Source organism: Lactuca sativa, chromosome 4, assembly GCF_002870075.4.
Source record: "Lactuca sativa cultivar Salinas chromosome 4, Lsat_Salinas_v11, whole genome shotgun sequence".
NCBI classification, from domain to species: domain Eukaryota; kingdom Viridiplantae; phylum Streptophyta; class Magnoliopsida; order Asterales; family Asteraceae; genus Lactuca; species Lactuca sativa.
Window position 1 is genome coordinate 214347039 of NC_056626.2, and position 5026 is coordinate 214352064.

The window sequence follows — 5026 nt, forward strand, 5'->3', positions numbered from 1 at the left end:
CATTACGGGAGGAAATGTTTCCCACCCTTTGGCAAGCATCACATTCTTTGACATATTGGGCTGCATCTTTGAAGATTGTTGGCCAATAAAACCCAATGTCAAAGATCTTCTTCGCGGTATAGTGTGCGCCATGATGTCCTCCCGTGGGTCCGCTGTGGCATTGCTCTAGTATTTTTCGACTCTCCTTTCCGAACACACATCTTCTTATAATCCCGTCCGCGCAACTTCGGAAGAGGTATGGATCGTCCCAAAAGTAATATTTGATCTCCGAAAAGAATTTCTTCTTTTGCTGACTACTATACTCCTTCGGGACGTAATTTGTAACTAAGTAGTTAGCTATATCCGCGAACCATGGTTCCTCTGCCACGGACACCATAATGTATTCATCCGGGAAGTCATCTCCATCTTTATCTTCTTGCAATGCCGGGTTCTCGAGCCTAGATAAATGATCGGCAGCTACGTTCTCCATTCCCTTCTTATCTCGTATCTCTATATCGAATTCTTGAAGAAGCAGCACCCATCGTATTAGTCTTGGCTTGGCATCCTGTTTGGAAAACAAATACTTGATAGCCGAGTGGTCAGTAAAAACAGTGGTTTTAGATAAAACCAAATAAGGGCGAAATTTATCGAAAGCATAAACTACGGCTAACAGTTCTTTTTCAGTAGTGGTATAATTCTCTTGGGCAGGATTCAAGGTCTTGCTTGCATAATAAATGGGTTGAAAATGCTTGTCAACCCTTTGTCCAAGGACGGCTCCTAGTGCATAGTCACTCGCATCACACATGATCTCGAAGGGTAAGTCCCAATTTGGTGCTATAATGATTGGGGCATTAGTTAATTTTTCTTTTAGAAAGTCAAATGCCTCTAAACACTCTTTAGTGAAATTAAAGGGTGCATCTTTTAACAATAATTGTGTTAGAGGTTTCGTAATTTTAGAAAAATCTTTAATAAAACGCCGGTAAAAGCCTGCGTGTCCCAAAAAGCTTCTAATGCCCTTCACATTAGTTGGCGGGGGTAATTTAGCGATGGTGTCTATCTTTGCCCGATCCACCTCAATCCCCTTTTTAGAGACTTTATGTCCCAATACTATACCCTCCTTGACCATGAAATGACACTTTTCCCAATTTAGGACCAAGTCGGTTTTCTCACATCTAGCAAGCATCGAGTCAAGATTTGTAAGGCAGTCATTAAAAGAAGATCCAAATACAGAGAAATCATCCATAAAGACCTCCATGAATTTCTCCACCATATCATGGAATATGGCGGTCATGCACCTTTGAAATGTCGCAGGTGCATTGCATAAGCCAAATGGCATGCGTCTATAGGCGAAGGTCCCACTGGGGCACGTAAAGGTGGTCTTCTCTTGGTCCATTGGGTCTATGGGTATTTGGAAATACCCGGAAAACCCGTCTAAGAAGCAATAATAGCTATGGCCCGAAAGTCTCTCTAACATTTGGTCTATGAAAGGAAGGGGGAAATGGTCTTTGCGAGTGGCATCGTTTAGCTTGCGATAATCGATACACACTCGCCAACCGGTTACCGTTCGCGTTGGAATTAACTCATTCTTCTCGTTGGTAATGACCGTCATTCCTCCTTTCTTGGGCACCACCTGGACCGGACTCACCCATGGGCTATCGGAGATGGAGTAGATGATTCCTGCATCCAAAAGCTTTACCACCTCCTTTTTGATGACTTCTTGCATGTTCGGGTTTAATCTTCTTTGATGTTGCACCACCGGTCTGGCTCCTTCTTCTAAGTTTATTTTGTGAGAGCAGTAGGATGGACTTATTCCCTTTATGTCGGAGATGCTCCACGCGATGGCTTTCTTTCTTTTCTTTAGTACCCGTACAAGCTCTTCCTTTTCTGTCTTGGAGAGATCTGAGGCTATAATTACTGGCTTCTGATTTCCTTCTTCCAGAAAGGCGTATTCCAGATGGTTAGGCAGTGTTTTGAGCTCCAATTTAGTGTTCATAGTGGCGTACTCGCCGAGTGCAGGTATGGTACTCGGCGAGTTCATGGCGGCATTTGCGACTGCTGACTTTTCTTCAGGTGTACTCGGCGAGTAGATCGGGTCTACTCGGCGAGTAGGGCTTTCAGCTTGGTTTTTGAGTTCTTCATACTCTGCTTCCTCCAACAGTCTTTCAATCTCTAGTAAATCTTTCTCTGGATCAAATACTTCTTCAAAAGCTGCAACCTTGCTGGAATCTTCAGGTATGTCTCCTTCCAATAACTCGTCAAGCATGTCGATTGAGAACGCCGTGTCGTCACTACTCCTTGAGTACTTCATGGCTTGGTCTACCCCGAATGTTACTGAGTCATCCCCAACTCGCAATGTGAGCTTTGAGTCTCTCATGTCTACGATGGCGCTAGCAGTGTTGAGGAAGGGTCTTCCAAGGATGATTGGTACTTGCGGATCCGCCTCCATGTCAAGAATGATGAAGTCAGCCGGGAAGACAAACTTGTCTACTTTCACTAATAGATCTTCACATATGCCTCTTGGGAAAGTAACCGTCTTGTTTGCTAAATGAATTGCCATCCGAATTGGCTTTGGCTCTGGGAGGTCCAGCTTTTTGAAGAACGAGTATGGCATAAGGTTTACACTCGCTCCCGAATCAGCTAAAGCATGAATTGCTGCCAAGTTGCCAAATTGGCAAGGTAAAGTTAAGCTCCCCGGATCACCCTTCTTCTTTGGTAGTTTGTTTAGCATGGCTGCGGAGCAATTCTCATTCAATACTACTTTCTGCACCTCTTCCATCTTTCTTCTATTAGTGAGGAGTTCCTTAAGGAACTTTGCGTACTTGGGCATTTGCATGACGGCTTCGATGAAAGGAATGTTTATTTGAAGAGTTTTAATATGATCAAGGAATTTCTGATACTCCTCTTCCTGCTTCTCCTTCTTGGCTCGGGCTGGGTACGGCATTGGAGGCTGGTAAGGTTTGACGGGTGGCTGATCATGCGGTTTTTCAGATGTACTCGCCGAGTACATCGGTCCTACTCGGCGAGTAGATCTCTCAGATTGTGAATGTTGGTTCTCAGCTTGTGCTTCCGTTTCTTCCTTCTGTGAGTCCTTATTCTCTTCAGTACGAATGGGGGCCAGGGGAGTAATAACCTTCCCACTTCTTGTGGTAATAATGTTCACTTGCGCGCCTCGTGGGTTGTTCTCGGTTTTGCTAGGAAGTTCACCCGGTGACCTTTGGTTTAATTGTTGAGCGAGTTGCCCAAGCTGAGTTTCTATATTATGGATGGATGCTTGCTGATTCCTGAGCATTGTTCTTGTTTCTTGGATAGCAGCATCGTGGTCACTGTGTCTTTTCTCGGAAGCAGCCACAAATTTAGTTAGCATCTCTTCTAAGCTTGACTTCTTCTCTTGCACCGGCTCCTCTTTTTGGTAGAATCCTCTCCCTTTTTGCCTATACTTCTCCTCCTTGGCCTTCTTGTACTCTTCATAAGGCAACCACTCCTTCTTCTGTTTTCGCCAGTCTTCATCATATCGGTCACCGCTCGAATAGCATGCTTGTGCCTTTTTGTTGCCGTGCTCATCCAAATCACAATCTCTAGTGAGGTGAGGTCCATTGCAATTCTCGCAACCCACCCGTATGGCATGGATCGTTTGATCCATTTTATCCATTCTTCTATCCATGGTTTTTAACATGGCCATGACCGCGGATAAATCTTCAGTAGCATATGCGGCTCCCCTCGTGACATCATTCCTTGGGTTGTGGTATTCTCTAGAGTGTTTAGAGAATTCTTCAATTAATTCTTTAATCACCGGGGGTGGCTTCTTTGTAAGTGGGCCTTGTGAGTCTAGCAACTGTCGAGTTGTGACATTAACTCCATCATAAAAGATGGAAACTTCTTGCTGGCTGTTTAGATCATGGTGTGGGCAATTTCGTAGTAAACTTTTGTACCTCTCCCATGCTTCATATAAAGATTCTCCAGCTTGTTGTTCAAAGTTTGCAATGGCCTTCTTGAGTTTGGCTATTTTGGATGGTGGGCAGAAGTGATCTATAAATTCTTCCTTCATTTTGGCCCAAGTAGTGACTGACCCGGGAGGAAGTGATTTGAGCCAGTCTTTAGCAACACCCTTGAAGGTTACCGGAAGCATCCGAAGTAGTTGAGTTTCGCGGGTTACATTTGGAATGTTGAAATAGTCAGCAACATCATTTACTTCATCCAGATGTTTGTAGGCATCTTCATGATCTTTCCCATAGAAAGGTATTTCCTTAAGCGCAGCTAGGATATGACCTTTTAGTTCGAAGGTGGCAGTTGCGGGAATTGCGGGTTGCACAAGTCCCGGGCCATGGTCGTCGCGCATCCTCTTCTTCCATTCCCCCATGGGAATTTCATCAATGTTAGCCATAGTGAATGCTAACTCTTCCTCCGATCCGGTTTCTTGTTTGTACGTTGCCTCCTCTTCTTCCTCGGTCTCGTATCCAATATCTTCTTGGATTGGCTCCTCAATTGTTAAGGAAGCGCTAGAAGCTCCTGATTTACTGCTCTTCTTTTTCCCAAAAACAGTCTTCAAGTTGGACAATGGTGATTTCTTTGGTGTGCTTGAACTCTCCACGTCCTTCCCTTTGTTTCTTTTCAATTCAGATTCGGGGTCTTCAAACGGGGGTACCAGTGGCGTGTTTGCTCCTCTGGTCATGAAAGTCCTGAAATTAATCAAATAAAAGCGTAAAAAGAACAAAAAAAATTGCAAACAACTAAAAGAAAAAAATCTAAATGAGCTGTTACTCGCCGAGTAGTCGCGAGTGCACTCGGCGAGTAGCAGTGATTTTTCAAATAAAGTTTCTAAGTTTTAAATCTAACTAAAACAGATACTAAAACCTAATTGCTATTTACTAAACTGCAATAAATGAACTTTATGCAAGTAAACTCACACAAAGGATCGAAAAAATTAGGAATTAGCTTAATTATTTAGAACCGTTCCCCGGCAACGGCGCCAAAAACTTGATGTGTGTAAATTCAACTAGTTTTATCCCTACTTTTTATTAATAATTTGAGCACACAAAGGCAGTGAACC

General features: G+C 43.7%; 1 non-coding gene across 1 annotated transcript; it reads left to right on the plus strand.

Annotated features, from left to right (window-relative positions):
* Window positions 1-3869: 3869 nt before the first annotated feature.
* On the plus strand, window positions 3870-3976 carry LOC128133976 (small nucleolar RNA R71). The gene has a single exon (XR_008232300.1). It is a non-coding gene; the product is annotated as a small nucleolar RNA R71 (small nucleolar RNA).
* The last annotated feature ends 1050 nt before the right edge of the window (window positions 3977-5026 follow it).